This window comes from Mustela lutreola, chromosome 12 (genome assembly GCF_030435805.1).
Source record: "Mustela lutreola isolate mMusLut2 chromosome 12, mMusLut2.pri, whole genome shotgun sequence".
Classification (NCBI taxonomy): domain Eukaryota; kingdom Metazoa; phylum Chordata; class Mammalia; order Carnivora; family Mustelidae; genus Mustela; species Mustela lutreola.
This window is the reverse complement of record NC_081301.1, coordinates 49,349,829-49,368,351: the sequence shown is the minus strand read 5'-3', so window position 1 is coordinate 49,368,351 and position 18,523 is coordinate 49,349,829.

The window sequence follows — 18,523 nt, the reverse complement described above, 5'->3', positions numbered from 1 at the left end:
TCAGCCAGTCTAAGGCTTAGCACAGCAAGTCTTCAATAAATTTGCTCTTTCATGCTCGCCATAGCCAGAGAATTCTCTCCCCAGCTGCAGGTTAGAAACATCTGAGACAGCTTTTAAGAGAAAAGAATGAAGCTTTGAATCCTTGGAAGTTTGGACTCCATTGGTCAGTGCAGTGGGAGTCTTTCCAGTTCTCCAGAGGACTCTGGGGTGGGGCTTGGCAACCCACGCAGCAAACGGTCCTCTCTGTTAGCACTTTGTTGGCCCTGTGAGGGGAAATACTTCTGTGCCATTTTAATACATTTCTTCCTGACTCTAGGTCAAACTGGATTCTTTTACTTAAAACCAAAAGAGGCCTAATGAATGCGGGTGCAATTCGTAAGACAGATTATTGGATAGAATTAGGCCTTAGGGAGCACTGGGACCAAAGGCGCTTCCCCAACCCTCACCCCACTGTCCTTCCAGAGGTCACCATATTGGGTGTACTGTTTAATGCTGTCCCCGTCTGCAGAGAGACCCAGCTACTTGATTTAGTAATACATTCTTTTCTTATCAGATTAGCTCCATAAATTTGAGGGAAAAGAAATCATGAACAATGTCTTTTCTACACATACTCCCCACCCCCACCCCCGCCTTTGAAACCAACCACCGCAGCTGCTAACAGAAGCATCTCTGTGTAGAATGTGTTTTGTCTTTCTGGAGAAGACAAAGAATTATTAGAAGAGCAGCCAGCTGCTTTTGCTGGCAGGAGAATGAGAAGAGCTTGTCAGCATTCACGCTTCGAACCTTCCTCAGCTAATCGCCGCCATCTTCCTTTATTATATCCCTTTTATGCTTTCACTTCCTGGTCTGGGAATGTAGGGCTGTCCCCAGACTCTTGGGTCTCTAATTCTGGGGAGACCTAACAGCCTACTTCTTCCTGTTGGATCTGCCTGTGGCTCAATTCTAAGACTTTAAATAAGTCAGACAGTCGGTAAACTCCGCCTTGACTCAAAAATTGCCCCTCGATCTTTCACAAACACAGATCACCCAGTGTTCTGAGGCAGACATTTGCACCACAGGCATAATGACGGTCTACCTCCTGGAGTTGTTATCATGATGAAATGAGATAGGGTCGTGGTGTTTCAAACTTGGCTGAACATTAGAATTCCAGAGGAGTTTCATAAAAGAATCTTAATGCCCGGCAGCACCCAGATACACGAAGTCTGAGATTCTGGTTGTGGGAACTAGCCATGTTCATATTCCAAAAATCACCCCAGATATGTCAGCGTACAGCCAGATCTGAGAGCCGGTGAGAGGGTCCTTGTTAGAAGCCCTTAAGGAATGGTAGCCGCTTTTATTGTAATGATACATTAAATGGGATTTCCCCACATTTAAAGACGGCTAAAATTAAAGTTTAGTGGGTCTAGATTCATTTCTTCTTTAATTCACCGAACAGTGACTGAGCATTTATTATGTGCTAGGCTCTGGGCAAATTTCCTCCCCGACCATTTGAAAGTAAAAAGATGTATTGCTTGCAAGATGAAATTCGAGTTCTTTAAGGACAATCTGGCCACCCCCTCCACCTCAGGCCCTAGTAGCTGGCAGCGAGATCACCCACATGCTGGTAAGTTCCAACCACTCCAAACTATTTGTCATACTGCTAGGCTCTGACTCTGTGCCCTTCTCCCTACTCTTCTCTTTGCGCAGAATGCCCTTCCCACATTTTTCCCCTCCGCTTTTGCACCTGGCCTGCCTTAAAGGATGGAATTCCTGGTACAGGACCCAAAGAGCAGGTGTGTGCCCAGCACTCCTTGGCCATCCTCAGCCATCTCCGCTGTTCGAGCTGGCCTGTGTCCTGGCGGTTTCAGGGTTCCTCGAGGATCCTGCAGTGGGCTAATGATTTGTGCTCAAGGTCTGCTCTCTGCAGAGGGGCTGGACAACTATACGCTCTTAAGTCTCCCTCTGGCAGAACCTGCCAGACTCAGGCAGACTTTCTTTCCTTGGTCTTGTTCAACAGTCTCGGTTGTTCCCAGACCTCATAGAGATGCTCCCCAGGGCTCCCCCTCAGGCAGAGGGCTCTTCCTCTTCAATCACCCAAGGGAGAGCAGCTCAGAGTCCACAGCTCAGAAACAGCCCAAGCTTGGAGGCTGGATCATCAGGGGCCACTGCATGAAATCCCAGGAGTCTGGCAGCCTTGAAGGAGTCCTAGGACTTTATGAGCATATGGATCCTCCTGGAGGACCATTCTGTTACCTCCAAAGGCGAGAGACCCTCTGGTGCTCCAGCACTATAGGGATCGGACATAACGGGTGAGGGTGCCATGGCTGTGGCTAACTCCACTGAAGCAAGGACTCCTATGAAGGATCTTCTAGTCCTTTCCTTGCCTGAGTGGATCTCCAGACTGGCCGAGCTTGGACAGGTCTCAATGCTGTCTCTGCATTTCTGGGGCTACCATAGAAGTGACCCCCAGGGAATAGATTTGCATGTTGCTGGGCCCACAGAGCTCTTTCTGTACTCTATAGGGGTTGACCAGGAAGACCTTGGTTAGTGTTCCAAGTGAGCGTGCGCACACACACACACACCTTCACCTCCACACCCTGCCCCCTGCTTAGTTCTGGCTCTTTTAGCTCTAGGCCTGTGTCAGTGGTTAACCAAACTTTCCAGCTAGGCACCAGGACACCTTCCTTCTTCTCCATCCTTCAAGATTTATACTCTTTTACTGGGCATGGGAAAGGGAAAAGGGATATTGGAGGGGTGTTGGTGTTTTTTTTTTTTGTTTGTTTTTTAAAGATTTTATTTATTTATTTGACAGAGAGAGAGATCACAAGTAGGCAGAGAGGCAGGCAGAGAGAGAAGGGGAAACAGGCTTGCCGCTGAGCAGAGAGCCCAATGCAGGGCTCCATCCCAGGACCCTGGGACCATGACCTGAGCCGAAGGCAGAGGCTTTAACCCACTGAGCCAATCAGGTGCCCCTAGTTTCAGTTTTTGTTGTTCTAAATAAGACTACAGGGAAAAATCCTTGAAGGTCCTCCTTGGCATACTAGGTTCCTAGAAGTGGAATTTCTAGGTTCGATGCTAGATTTGAGTCTCAGTTTGTTCCCAAAGCACAAGACATTCCCAGGATGGGTCTCTAGTTACCAAGTTTTCTTCCAGGCTTTTCTAGGGCTAGAAACTAACTTAGGAACCATAAACCCTTGGGCACGTGTCCACACATGTGACATATTTGTGACCTCTTCACAGACTTCCCTTCCTGGAAAGGCTCAAGAGGTCCTGGATAGTCTGTTAAGCTCTTTCAAAATTATCCAGATACATGGTCTAAAAAAAATCATGAAGGAAAACACATAGAAGACACGAATATGAGCATACAAATGATGGGTTTCATCCAAGCGAAGGCCTAATGTATAAGTGAAGATTTCATGATCAGTGCATGTACAGACACATGGCAAAATAATTCAGCTGAATCGTCACATGGCAGACTAAGCCTGTAGTCACACTGACCAGTTCTAGTATAGGACTTTGTTAGATTAAATATTACATGTATGTAACAGTTCATGAACTATTTTTTTTTTTTTTTTTAGATTTTATTTGAGAGAAAGGAAGAGAGCATGAGTGGGGTGGTAAAGGACAGAGAGAGAAGGAGAGGGAGAAGCAGACTCCCCACTGACTAGGGAGCCTGACTCCAGGCTTGATCCCAGGACCCTGAGGAACATGACCTGAACCGAAGGCAGACACTTAACCAACTGAGCCATCCAGGTGCTCCAGTTCATGAACATTTAGTAGCAAATATATCATGAGGTATGTTTTCTCCCATTCTTGAATATTGTTTTTGGGTTTCTTCATGGAATTTTCCATTCCCAGCAACACCCCTCGCCCCACACCAGTTTGGAGACTTGACATACATCATGCATAAGTTTAAGGCACATGACATAAGTTTAAGGTTTGATTTACAGATATTGTGAAATTACCATAGTGGGTTCAGCTAACATCTTACAGACACAATAGAAGAAAGTATGGAAGAAATTCTCCTTGCGAAGAGAACTCTTAGGATTTACTCTTAACTTCCCCATAGACGATACACCAGTGTGAGCTCTACTCCTGTTGTACGTAACATCCCTGGCACTTATTTACCTTGTAACTGAAGTTTCGACCTTTTGACCACCTTCCTCCAATTTCCCTTTCCTCCATGCTCCACCTCTGGTAGCCAAAGTCTAATAGCTTTTTCTAGAACTTTGGTTTTGTGACTCCACATGTAAAAGAGATCATACAATATTTGTCTGACTTATTTAGCCAAATGCCTTCAAGGTCCATCCATGTAGTTGCAAGTGGTTGGCTTTCCTCATCTTCTTTATGGCTGAATGGTAGCACACTGTATCTTCATGGATCTTGATGCCCACACACCCCTGTCCGGGTGCTAGCTGGAGACCTGAATTTTTATGAGCTATATATGGTCTTTATTATGAATAGCAGCTTGGTGATGGTCAGCATCTGGAGAAGACAGACAAACGGACTTGGACACCTATTTCTCAGTCCCTGATTACATCCCCAAGTAGATGTAGCCAGTAATTCTGCCAAAGGGAACAGCAGGGGGCTCCTTTCTGTGATGTGGGGAGTCTCTGTTTCAGGGCCATTCTGCAAGTAGGTTAAAGAAATGGACTTGCAGTGAACACAGCTTCAAGAAGTAATTACTTAATGGCTTGGGTTCTTTAGAGAATTATAGGCATGTGCCTCAGACTTCAGAACAGGAGGTACCCAATCTCCCATCTGTTACTTAATGACAGAGACCCTGCTGTTGTCAAAATGTAGAGTTCCAAAACGTGCCTATTTTTAGAGTTCAAGGAACAACGCCGCTTTACCCCATGGGACACTGAACAGCGGGCAACTAAGGGCTGATCACTGTGCAGTCACGTTAATTTATTTCTTCATTTATTCAACATTTATACATTGAGTGTCACGTTGCACCAGACATGGGGCTGGGTGTTGGGAGATGTAAAGATAAATCAAACCCCAAAGCAGCCTCTTCTTGTATCAGTCAGCTCTGGCTATAGGACAAACACCCTGAAACTTGGTGGCTTAAAACAGAATGTAGTTTTCAGTGCTCTGGGGGGCAGCTGGCCAGTTTTCTGAGCTGACTCAGCATCTGTGGCCAGTTAGGGGGCTGCTTGTCTCAGGGGTTCTCTGCTGGTGGGGGCTGGGGGGCTCATGCTTCTAGTATAAGTCTAGGTTAGCCTTGACTCATTCATGCCGTGGCTAGGCCAAGACGACATGTGGAAGCCTGCCAGGCCCCTGGAGAATTAAGACTCTGAACATGTCTGGCATGATGTTGCTTTAGCTATTCTATTGGTTAAATCAAGTCCAAGGCCAGGTCAGATTGTGGGTGGGGGGTGGGGAGGTGTGGGAATGCCTTCTGATAGTCATTGTTAAGGGATTTGGAAACAGGAGGATAATGGTGGCTGATTTTTTGCAAATGGTCTAGCTCAGTGCCCTTTGGTCTGGCAAGAGAGGGGAAATTGTACTAAGTGCTATTTAGAAGTCCCCCCCCCACACCCCAAACTCAGTCTACCTCTAACAGGTTTACATTTTATAGCAGAGAAATCTAGTGACTCTAGTTAGAACACAAATCAAATGTCTGGGGGCAACGCGGCTATTGTACATTTCTACCTTTTAATCTATAAGGCAGTTGGTGTAATGCGGAAGTCAACCACCAAGCTGCTGGTCCTCGGGCATGGTTGGTTATGTATTTGGAAGGCAGACCTGTAATGACATAATCAACATTCAAATTGTGCCTAGGTTTTGTGGAAGCACACGGTCTATCCGCATACCTACACACATTTCTTTAACCAGAGACAATCCTTTTTTTTTTTTTTTTTTTTTTTTTTTTAAGATTTTATTTATTTATTTGTCAGGGATAGAGGGAGAGAGAGCGAGCAAGCATAGGCAGATAGAGAGGCAGGCAGAGGCAGAGGGAGAAGCAGGCTCCCTGCCAAGCAAGGAGCCCGATGTGGGACTCGATCCCAGGACGCTGGGATCATGACCTGAGCCGAAGGCAGCTGCCCAACCAACTGAGCCACCCAGGCGTCCCCTTTTTTTTTTTTTTTTTTTAAATGAATGATGTGAGGGGCACCTGGGTGGCTCAGCATGTTAAGCTTCTGTCTTTGGCTCAGGTCATGATCTCAGGGTCCTGGGATCAGGCCCCAGGTTGGGCTCTCTGCTCAGCAGGGAACCTGCTTCCCCCTTCTCTCTGCCTGCTGCTCTGCTTACTTGTGATCTCTCTCTATCAAATGAATAAAATCTTTAAAAAAAAAAATGAATGACGTGAAATCATTGAAAGTAAGCCAGAGCCAGAGCCATGGCTAGAAAAGAAGATTTTTTTTTTTTTTTTTAAACCGAAGGGCTTCTTTTTGACTCCTGAAAGTAAACACCTGTGCAAGGACGTTGTGCCTCTTTAAATCTGTTTCACAAGCTCATTTCATGACCCGTGTCCTCTGGGCCCCCCATGGATAAGGCAGAAAGCCCTACGTGAGGGCTTCTCAAACGTCTGTGTGCCCAAGAATCACCCGGAGGGTGGGAGTTGGTTCTGATCAGGACCCTACCCTCCACCCCTCATAGCCTCCTATTTCTTCCAGGTAACATTCACAGGCGGTAAGGATCACATTTGGAGGCTAACTGACTATCTTAGAGAAGTTTTAGTTCCAGGAACTAAGCTTTTATTAGAGAGAGCGTGCAAACCCAAACTGGGGGGAGAGGGAGGAGCAGGTTCCCTGCCAAGCTGGGAGCCGGACATGGGGCTCGAACCCAGGACTGTGGGACAATGACCTGAGCTGAAGGCAGATGCCCAACCGACTGAGCCACCCAGGGGCCCCCAGAAACAAAGCTTTTTTTAAAAAGCTTTTTTAAAAAAGGAATCAGGACTGTCAAACTTTCTCCTTGACAGGCAGAAAGGATCAATACTTTACTAGCCTTTCTCACATAAACTTATGGAGAACTTGAGACAGAATAGCAGTAACTCACTAACCAACGACCAAAACCAAAATTCTTTTTCAAAAATAATCCAATTTATCACAAAGGGGAGCAACTTCAGTTGTGAGCCATGGATGGAAGAGTGCCTGTATTTGAACGTCCTCCAGGATTGTAGATCTGTGCAACGGAGGAGTCCAAAGAGAATCTGAGTTCACATAGCTACACTCCATTCTGTGGACACTGAAGTAAAGGAGCTTCTCTAAAGTGGCAGAGATGGGACTAAAACCCAGGTCCTTCTGATTCTTTAAAAATGCTTTATGTTCTCAAAATGGAGAGTCTGCCTCACTCAGTCTACTAAGAGCTCTTTGGTACTGGTTGCTTCGTGAGGTGGCCAGCCTAGCCACCCACACTGGTTTAGCAAAGTCACCATACAGCACATGGAGACTTGAGACTAGTTATTATTTTAACAGCTACTGTGTGTCCAGAAACAGGAGCTCCTTGCAGATATCAATCAAGTATATGACTGGTCCAGGCTTTAAAATTAGTTTAATGTGTGCAAAGCACCAGGAGGACTATGGACTGGCTTTGTGACCACAGTGTTCTGGAAAGAAAGCCTTGTTCTTGTTTCGTTCAGCCTTCTATTTTTCTTTCTCCCTCCACTATTAATTCTTTAATCTTTTTGTGTTGCTCCTCACTGACTGGGTCTTAATGGTCAGCTTTCGGAACTTCTTCTGATACTCTTGGTTGCCAGATTACCTGCTTCTCCACCACCTTCCTGTTGGCTCAGGGTTTTGATGGAGGCCCCAATTTTGCAGAGTATAGCGATACAGCTTTTCTCTACCTCCCTGAGGGTTGATTTGCTTATCACATTCTAAAGGGCCTCTAATCTTTGGCAATTCAAAAGGCAAACAAGGTTTGGAGCAGAATTGCACAGTGGTTCCTATTTGCTTACAACAGAAGACACCAGTCTTACTCAATTAGTGCCTGAATTTGGAGTCCTTCACTTGTTCTAGAATCTACTGACTAGCCCCCTTGGGCTGGGATTCTCATCTAAACAGGCACTGAATGGCCAAGGGACAGATGCCAACTCTGTTAAACCAGGTAACATGCCCTATGGTCTTTTCTTGGCACAAGGCTTGCTTCCTTAAGGCTGACAACTTAGATGACGGCTTTGACCAGCACCAAGTCATGGCTAAGATTGCTGTAATCCCTCCGCTAATTGCTGTGGGTCATAATCCATGGGGTAGCCATTTGACCAGGCCTTCTTAATATTTAGAAAAATGAGGATTGTAAGAAACAAGCCAGGGGGTCTCTGGAATCTGTCAAATGGCAAAGAGACTAAATGCTAAAATGTTCCATATGCCTTTACTCTCCTCATTCAGGCCATCCATTGGTGGCTTGGGACATCTCCCAGCTGCCATCCCTGACTACTGCTGGCAGCCAACATTTGGAGAAGGTTGGCTTCTTTAAATCTCAATACTTGAGATTGGTGGGATTTCCTTAACTCAGACACTGTTAAGAATCTGTCACCATTTCCAGTAAGATTAAGGAGTACTATGATTAATTGCTAGTTATACCAACATTCTGGTGTTTATTTTTTTCCTCTGGGTTGTTTGGGTGAAGACATCTGTCCCTCCAACGTGCAACCGTCACCAACGACACGTGGCCACTTAAGTTTGTGTAAAACAGGAGATGTACCCCTTGTTGTACACCCACATTTGCCAGAAGTGGCTGACAGCTCTCCATGAAGGACATGTCTATACTCGGGGAAAGTTCTCTTTAGACAATGCTGACAATAGCATAGTCGAGTTTAGAACATGGCTCAGTCTTCCAAATCCTGTTTCTCTTAAGTAGCTGAAGGTCCTTGGCCAAGTCATTTGATGTCCCCAAGGGCTGTGTTTCTACATCCTTTAATGCCACTGGCCCCATAGGATAGCTGCGAGGATTAGCAATAGAGCTCCCTCTGAGACTGGTTGGTGTAAGGGCTCCATGTTCACCTCCTTCTGCTTGAACAATCTCTCTCCCTTTGCTAGATCACCTGCACCCTGGGAGCCCGGTCTGAGCTTGGAGGTCTGGCCAGGAGAAGAGAGCATTGCCCTTCCCTCCCTGGTATGAGAGGGGGATCCTCGGGGTGGGAGGACAGTCCTGAGCTCTGATTGGCATGCTTGCCCAGCCAGGCTGAGGGAGCATCCAGGGAAGGGAGTCATTTGGATTTTTGCACACGCTTTGCCTTAGATCTTGTCGGAGGCAGGCCCCTGGCCAGGGCGGCCTCCGCCATTAAAAGATGGCGCCTGGCTAGTTGCCAGGTTAGGATTGCCTCATGAGACTAAGCGGAACGCCCAAAGAGGAAGTAAAAAGCATTGGTTGCTAGCGAAGTTGTTCGTTTTGGTGCACAGCCTGATTCGCTCCCTCCTGTACCCTGTTCGCTGACTGGTCATGTAAACGTATATAAGTGTGTAGACTTGTGGAAATAAAAAGAGAGAAGATACATCTGAATTGGGGCTTCTTGTCCTTGCGGGTCGAGGGCGATAGATCTTGCCCCTCCCTGCCTTCAGTTGTTGCCTGCAACCAAGCTGGGGGAGGGGCACAATCAGTAACATTTGTTCCTTAAGACACCCGAGTTTCAAATGAATGCTTATATAGCAGTGGTTCCCATATCTAAGGAGCATAGAATCAACTGGAAGGCACGTGAAAACAGTTTGCTGTCCCACCTCGGGCGTTTCTGAGCATGCATGCTCAAGTGGGCACGAGCTGCCTGCCTGTAGACGCCTGGAGTCACAGAAGCCAGGGTGCCTTCGTCCCCCAAGAGTGAATCACCTGTGTCTTTGAGCTACATTTAAACTTGGATGTTGTGTTTCCCTAACTGGGTTCCGGGCTGGAGGAGGGGTCTAGGAGTCTAGGAAGCTCATGTTGAAAAACAGCCCAGCCAAATGCAAGGTCTTACCAGTGTTTTTCCATAAGGAGCTTGAGGCGTTTTGAGTGGAATGATTTTTTCTTTCTGTGCAGGACTTTCCCTCATTTTGCAGGACATTTAAGCATTACTGGGTCTTGCCGCTTACATTCCAGGTGTGCTCCAGAGTCACAATACAACTCTAAGCCATTTGCACACATTTTCAAATCCTCCGCAGGGCTGTCTTGGGAAGGTGGGGGCAGGGGAAGGTCAGCCCTGATAGCTTTTAGGTGAGAACCATGGAGAGCCTGAAGACCAACAGGCTTGCCTTAAGACAGCTCAGCCTCTGCCCTTTCTGAGGGGGCTACTGGCAGCAGCTAGCCCTTGAGAGGTCCTGGGTTGAGGCTTTTCTATTTTCTAGGCCACCTGGTAGAACACCAAGCTGGCCCCTCCTCAGGACTCTTTCACTGGGGCCATCTTCATGGTCGACCGTTTTGCCTGTAGAAGGCAGTACCTGGAATGATGCCAGGTGAGCAGTAGTAGCTCTGGCTGGTGCCTCGGCTGCTCTTCTGGGGTGGTGTGGAAGGAATGCCCCCTCCCCACAACCTGGGTATCTGGCAACGCTCCGCAGCTTGGGAAGCCTGTGTCTGCTGCCCTCCTAGAAGGCTTTTATGCCTTTGGTTGTCCTGCACCCTGCCCCGTGCTGCTTCTCAGATGCCAAAGTGGCAGACAGGAAGATTGTAGTTGCTCTGAATCCCTACACCAACAAGAGGAAAAATGTAGGGAATAGAAGAGAGAGAGAGAAGGTCAGGCAAAGGTCTAGGGAGGGAGATGCTGCTCTTTCAGCCCTTTACGCCGCATCCCCCGCAAAAATACGGAGAGGACACAGGAGGGAGTCCCCCTTAGCTCCCTGGTAGAATAGTTCACAATCTTTGGATTATGTTGTCTTAGAACAAGAACATTTTTCCTTTTTTTCGAAAAACATCCTAAAGCTTGGCCTGCTCCCTTCGAGAAGCCAGTTTTTCTAGGACTTTTCTCTAGGATTTCCTTACCCACAGACGCTCACTCGCTCTCTCCTGCTCTGCTCTGGCTCCCGCCTGCTGCCTTCCAGCCTTCCATTTCTCTTCTCGAAGTGAAAGAGGCCGCACCTGTCCTATCACTGGTGATTCCTGGAGCTCACGGAGGCTGAACTCCCCTCCGAGCCTCCTGGGAGTCGCTCTGGGGCGCTCCCAGGAGTCTGGGTCATTTGGGGCCCTCATACTGTCCCGCTACTCCTGTTCATGACCCCAGGTCCTGGAGGAACCCTGGGACACACGATGTGACACACCTAAGATCCAAGATCTCAGACAGAACAGCTCCCTGCAGAAAAAAAAACCTCATCATCCTGGATGCTGAAGTGGGCTCGGGGCAGGCCTGGAGCCTCCTGGACCCCCCATGGTGGGGAAAAGTCCATCAGCAGTGGCCCCAGGGAAAATATTAGCAGTGAAACCAGGGGGTAGTAGCAAAAGTGGCCTGGCAGAGAGCGGATTGCCAAAGTCTGTGTCAGGCACACTTCCCCAGGTGGAGGCACGGGGGGTAAGAGGCCGTGTGGTCTCAGGCAGGCCCGACCACCTGGCTGGCCGCCTTCTCCTTTAGTGGTCCCTCCCCTGCAGGCACCCTCTGCTTGCTCTTCTTCACTCCTACTCAACGTTTCTCCTTTCATACTGAGGTGCAAATGACCAAGGACAGCAGAGACTGGTAGTGCCTAAGAGCTTTCTCCCAGCCACCCTCTCCGGATAATTGTTTATGATGGAGAATTTCAGTCATACGAAAACAATAATATAACGAACCCCCATATAGCCATCACCCAGCCTCAACAACGATCAACTCAGATCCATGGAGTTTCTTCTCTTTCTTCCAAGCCCCCACCCCCAGTTTCATTTAAAAAAAAAAAAAAAAAAAAAAAAGATTTATTTATTTATTTATTTATTTGACAGACGGAGATCACAAAGAGGCAGAGAGGCAGGCAGAGAGAGAGGAGGAAGCAGGCTCCCCACGGAGCAGAGAGCCTGATGAGGGGCTCGATTCCAGGACCCTGCGATCATGACCTGAGCTGAAGGCAGAGGCTTTAACCCACTGAGCCACCCAGGTGCCCCCCCCCCCCCCCGCCCCGCTCCAGTTTTATTCTGAAGCAAATCCAGGACATCATTTCTTTTCAGTATGTGCAGGACTTTCTTGAACCTTGATCTAACCAGGTCACATGCTGGTGAAGAGCCTCCAGTGGCCTGAGAGTGTCCAGGTGGCTTGGTGGCGTTGGAGAAGGTTCTCTGCAATCTGCTACCGCCCGCCTTTTCTGGGTTCATCCCTCCATCACTTAGCAGGCCCTACTTAACCTACTAGTCACACCCAATATTGTTTCCCCAAATGCCACACTCTTTTCTCATCTGTCCATTGGTATGAGCTCCTCATTAGACTTATGGCCCTCGCCACCCCAATGCCACCCCCCTCGCCCCAGCTTCTGGGCCATCTTCTCTCTGTAGCTTTCCCAGAATTCTGAGATGGAGTTGATCAGGCCCCCCTCTGGCCTCCAGTACTCAGACCCCCATTTATAGCATTATTTATCAGACAGAGACATTGCTTACTCTAATGTAGGCACTGTTCTCGGGGTATTCCCAATCATCATGCACTGATTTAACCCATATAAAACAACTCTCATGAGGTTACAGATAGGAAAAGGGAGACACAGTGAGGTTGAGGTCACCCAACTAGTAAGTGGGCAGAACTGGGGTTTCAAACCCAGGCTATCTGGTTTCTTAATCTCCCTCTAAGCTTGCTTCTTCTAGTATGAGTCCTGTATTTGTGACATACTGGTCGCCCTCTACAAGCCTTGCAGTCTTTGAGAACAGGGGCTGGGGCTCACTCTCCTTGTGCCCCCAGTGCTAATACCTGTCCCTAGCCACCCACGGGCTGGTTTTATGTGCAGAATTTGAAGAAGCCTGCAGGTGTGTCAGACACGTTCTTCAGGCCCAGCCTGTTGGTTGAGAAGCACTGAGCTGGAGAGAGAAGGCACCAAGACAAAATTCTAGGCAACAGTCCAGAATGGAGGAGGTACTTGAGGATCTGGGGACAGGGTCTTTCTCCCAGTTCTCCGGGCTCTTCTAAAGGCCATTCCTGACCTAGGAATGGTTGACCTAGGCTATAGGGAGTGACAAGCATTACTTTTCTTGTGGAAAACATTTTTTTCTTTTCCTTTCCCCCTTAAGTCTAGTGGAACTCTTACAGGGATTGATTGCACATTTGAGCAAATTCCTGCTAGGAGACAGGAAAGCGTGAATGTTTACAACCCTCTCTGACCTGATTCTATTTCAAGGACATGGGTCATTAGCTGCTGGCAGCAGACAGAGCCGTATGCATTCCTTCCAATTGTTTTGTAACCAAATGTGGACCTCACTTTTTTTTTTTTTTTTTTTTTTTTGTCCCTGAGGTGTTTTTATTATTTACTGGAAATTCTATTATCAAATCCCAGCAGCAAAACCTTTCTTTTCTTTCTACACAGTTCTCACTAATTAAAAGCTGTCATCATTCACTGTCTGGCTATAACCTAACTAATGACCTGACTTAAGCCTTTTAAATGAGAAGACTTCTTATCACGGTTCCCTAGCAAAGACTGTAGACAAAATAAAAACCAGACCTTAATATCCAGTTGGACGGCTTACTAGTGTGACCTCAGGAAGGTAGCCCTGCCTATTTAGCTCTCATTTCCCTCATTTATTGGTTGGGCTGGAATGTGACAATTAGCTTTTGTTTTGCAGCCAGGAGCACTGATGGTTACTGGCTGCCTGGAATGCTTGGCTGGAAAGTGTAGTGGAAAATGGTGCTGTGATTGATTGTTGATGTCTGCTGAGGGCCAGGGAGTGTGAGTGGCGAAATTTACCAAGTGTTTGCCAACTCTGGGTTTGCAAGGTCCCAGGGCTGTCCCTGTAGAGATATACAGAATGGGCTTAATGTGTGAGCTGGCCCTAGAGGCAAGATCGACCAACCAGAAGGTTTGTGTTTTCTGTGTGTTATTTGCAGGTATAGGCTCCCAGGGTCTCCAAAAGATGTGGAAATCCTGAGGGCTTTGGTGCACCCCAGAATTTTTTTTTAAGATTTTATTTATTTATTTGACAGAGAGAGATCACAAGTAGGCAGAGAGGCATGCAGGAGGGGCAGGGGGAAGCAGGCTCCTGCTGAGCAGAGAGCCTAATGTGGGGCTCAATCCCAGGACCCTGGCTGGGATCATGACGTGAACTGAAGGCAGAGGCTTAACCCACTGAGCCACCCAGGCGCTCCAGCCCCAGAAATTTTTATGTCCTCAATGAGCTGACACCTAGAAAAAGATTTCGTCCCGCTTTGTTGTTAGTAACAGAGCTAGGCTTTTAGGTTCCCCAGGTCCTGGGCACATTGCTGAGTGAGGGTAGGTGGGGGAACTGAGCTCAGTGGCATCCTAGGAAGAGACGGGCTTTCTGATGAGTGTAGTGTTAGAGTACTGAGACAAACAATTAGGATTCCTGTAATCTGTAAGATTAGGAAGTGTCCAGATATCCCTATAAAGGATCTACTTAAAACATCTTTTCAGTCTTTGAGAGGTTCTAGAACTTGCTCAACATCACATGGGATGGGGAGGAGAGAGCTGACATATACTAAAAGGCTTCTATGACCCAGCACCTCATGGAGTAGTAACTCATTCTTTCCAACAAGCTCTGGTGGGGTCAGGGAGTAGAAATATGGTAGTATTATTTCATAGACAAGGCACTGGTGATGCAGAGTCATTGAGTAACTTGCAGGTAAGAAGAAGTGGATCAAAGTCAGTCTTTCTGACAGTTCTAGACTCTGATCACTGCACACTTTATATCAAGACTTCTTTATGTTTGGTCATTGTCAATGCATTTGGACCCCAGTACCTTGGTTTTGGTGACTAGGGGGTGTTTTTTGTTTAAAAACCAAACATTAATTATATGGGTGCTTGTAGGCCAGTTGCAAAGGCAACTTTTCCCATAACTTTTTATTTTTACAAATGCCATTTGATAAAGCTTAATAAAAATTTCTTGTGGGACATATTTTCCTTTAATACTTTATAAATTAATCAAATGCAGTCCGTAATAGATTTCGTTGGTGTTGTTTAAATAGTTCTCATGATTTTAGCATTACACTTTAAGCTGAGATTATTCAGAAACAAGTTTCAAAAATGGTATTACAAAAGCATGAGGTAGTAAAAAAAACAAACAGAAAAACAAGGAGGAAAAAAACCCCCAACCCAAAACAGCAACAATAAAAAAAACCCACACAAGGTTGCTGTGCTGTGGGAAATCGTGTTTTCACTGCCATAAATCTTTACTGAGGCCGAACCTAAAAAAAACTAGTCATAAAAGGTGAAGGTATTCTGGAAAAAATATAGCAATTCCAAGGTATACTATGGTTTTTTTCTTTAGCAACGTAACCTCCAAAGAGTATAATCTATTCTAGAATTCCAAATGAAAATAAAAAACTACTGGGAAACTTAAATATTTTTGGTGAAATTTAGATATGTAAAATTGTACCAATAAAAACTAAGTTCAGTCCAAATCCTGGAGAAGATTCTGTTAAAAAACAACATTTAATTGAGTAAATTAACTAATCAATTTTTAAAGATTTTATTTATTTATTTATTTGACACAGAGAGAGAGACAGCAAGAGAGGAACACAAGCAGGTTGAGTGGGGAAGGGAGAGGCACGAGGGGCTTGATCCCAGGACCCAAGGCAGAAGTTTAATGACTGAGCCACCCAGGTGCTCCTAACCGACTAAATTTAAAGACCACATTGGCTTAATTAAACAATTCATAGATCTGGCAACATCACATATAGCAAGTAGAGGGGAACTCACCTGAGTTAAACAAGAGAAATGTTTTTAAAGGCAGAGAGAGGGCATTGAAAAAAAAAAAACGTTATTGGCAAGGAATGCATTGTGTAGACAACGTTGCCTCTTAAAGGTGGTGGAAGGGGTCTATCAGTAAATTTCCTAGTACTGGCCATCCAATTCCATATTGACTGTCTAAAGATTACATTCCTGAGGCGTTGAAACTGCATTTAGGTTAGGTATTAAGGTTTGGTTTAATGACTTAGGACCTAAACCTAAATGATGCTATTTTGGGCTAATGGTTTTCTTTTTAATAATTCCCAATAGCTATTCCCAATAATAACTCTGATATGGATACAAAACAAAACTTAGTTGATGAGTTCCTATTTTATTTTATTATATTTTTAAAGATTTCTGTATTTATTTTAGAAAGAGAAGGAGTGTGTGAGTGTCGGGGGTGTGAGGGGGGCAGAGGACATCCTGAAGCAGACTTCTCGCTGAGCAGGGAGCTGATGAGGGGCTCGATTCCAGGACCCTAAGGTCATGACCTGAGCCTAAATCAAGAGTCAGACACTTAACTGACTAAGCCACTCAGGTGCCCCCTATTTTAAAATTTATACAGAAAGCAATGTCTCTATGAAAATTTCAATAAAGTAAAAGTGGTTAGAAATTGTTCCCTATAGACAACTGAGCAAAGATTTTAATCAAACTAATGAAAGTTGCCTGAAATCAGCACTGGTGAAATTAGCATTAATGTCATTGTGACGAAAATATTTACATTCTCAAACATAGATCAAAAATACCATTGGGGTTGTAAACATCACTGGGTTGAACTGATGCTAAAATGTCTGTGCCTTTTCCCTAAATATAAAGCAGCTCCTAAATAAACCCTTGTTGCTGAGGATTGGGATTCATTCTGGAAAGAAGATGAGGGCAAGCACGGATTTTAAGCTTTCCTTAATGTTGACTGTTTGCCCTCAGTCTTTAAGTTATCCTGATAGAGAAAAAGACCTTTAAATCTTCCTCTGGGGAGAAACCCAGCTACAAGGACAATGCCTATGGATGTTCATGAAAGAGGCCCCCTTGGAGCATGATTTGGGGGATGTGCTATTCTATGGCTGTGGGTTGCAGAAAATCCTTCAAGAGAATGGTCAAGTTTTGCCCAGGGAGAGAGACCCAGAAACACAAGAGAAGCAGACACCTTAGAACCATTTTACCATGGATGGTAAAATGCCCATCCGTGTGGAATGGGCTGAAGGAGGGGTCCCAAAGTGTAGCCTCAGCAGTTTCTGTTCACATGGAGACCATTTAAAAATTGAGGCCAAATGGACTTTCCCTGCTTGAATTGGTACCTTTGCACTGCTGTGGACGGGGACCTGGATACGTGTGTGTGTGTGTGTGTGTGTTGGGGAGAGAGAGAGAGAGAGAGGGAGACTGCACATGAGTGAGCTGAAAAGGCAACATTGGCTGAAGTGCTTCTACCTTGATGTTGCAGACTGAATTCTACTTGACAGAACTGTAGTGGTTCTCGAGCACAGGCGATTTTACACCCCCCACCCCTGGGTACATTTGCCAACGTCTGGAAACATTTTTTTTGTTCATTGAAACTTGTACTTAATGGATAAAAGTCAGGGATATGCTAAACACCCTATAATGCATAGGACAGCACCCACCAACAGATAATCTTCCAGCCCCAGATGTCCACGGTGCCAAGGCTGAGAAATCCTGTGATGGAGACACCAAACTCACTCGTTCAGTTGCAGCTGGCTTTCATGTACTTTGTTATGGAGAAGTGTAAGTTTAGGAAACGCCGAAAGAGGCCCAACACTTGATTGACTTTGGTGTTTTCACCGTGCCTCGTGGCTTGTGTGGCCCATAACTCTAAGTCCTGGGACTTGGGGTGATTATGTAGCTCATGGAGAAGGTGACAAGTGATCTTTATAAGCTCGAATTTGGGTAATGGAAGGACTCAGATTTAGTTTAATATTCTGACACTGTGTGATCATGGGCATGTTATTGAACCACTCTGGGCCTCCCATTTCTATTTGTAAAATGGGAATAAAATGACACCCAACTCAGTTATTATGAGGATTAAATGAAATGTATACAAAGTATTTAGCATTAGTGCACACACATCGTTGTTAATAAAATGTTTGGATTTGTGGTCAGGGCAGACAAGAAAGTTACGAACAGAATGAAGAATCCAGGGATGCCTGGGTGGCTCAGTTGGTTAAGCAGCTGCCTTCGGCTCAGGTCATGATCCCAGCATCCTGGGATCCAGCCCCACATCCGGCTCCTTGCTCAGCAGGGAGCCTGCTTCTCCCTCTGCCTCTGCCTGCCATTCTGTCTGCCTGTGCTCGCTCTCTCCCCCCTCTCTCTCTGATAAATAAATAAAATCTTTAAAAAAAAAAAAAGAATCCAACCAAGAAATGAAGAGATTAGAAGACTCTAATCCAGAGGTACAGAAAAACTGGCTGAAACTAAAAAAAAACCTGCAAAATTCACCTACTCAAATAAGGAGACAAAGCTTTGAAAGAGATTTCAAGTTAAAAAAAAGTAATGGGGGGCGCCTGGGTGGCTCAGTGGGTTAAAGCCTCTGCCTTTGACTCGGGTGGTGATCCTGGGATCCTGGGATCGGGCCCCGAGTCAGGCTCTCTGCTCAGTGGGGAGCCTGCTTCCTCCTCTCTCTCTGCCTGCCTCTCTGTCTATCAAATAAATAAATAAAATCTTAAAAAAATCTTTTAAAAAAAAGTAATGGTAATGATGCTCGTTGGATTGCAACATTAAACTTGAGTGGAGAGGCTGGGGCTTGGTGAAGACGGGGCTGTCCATGAATATGAAAC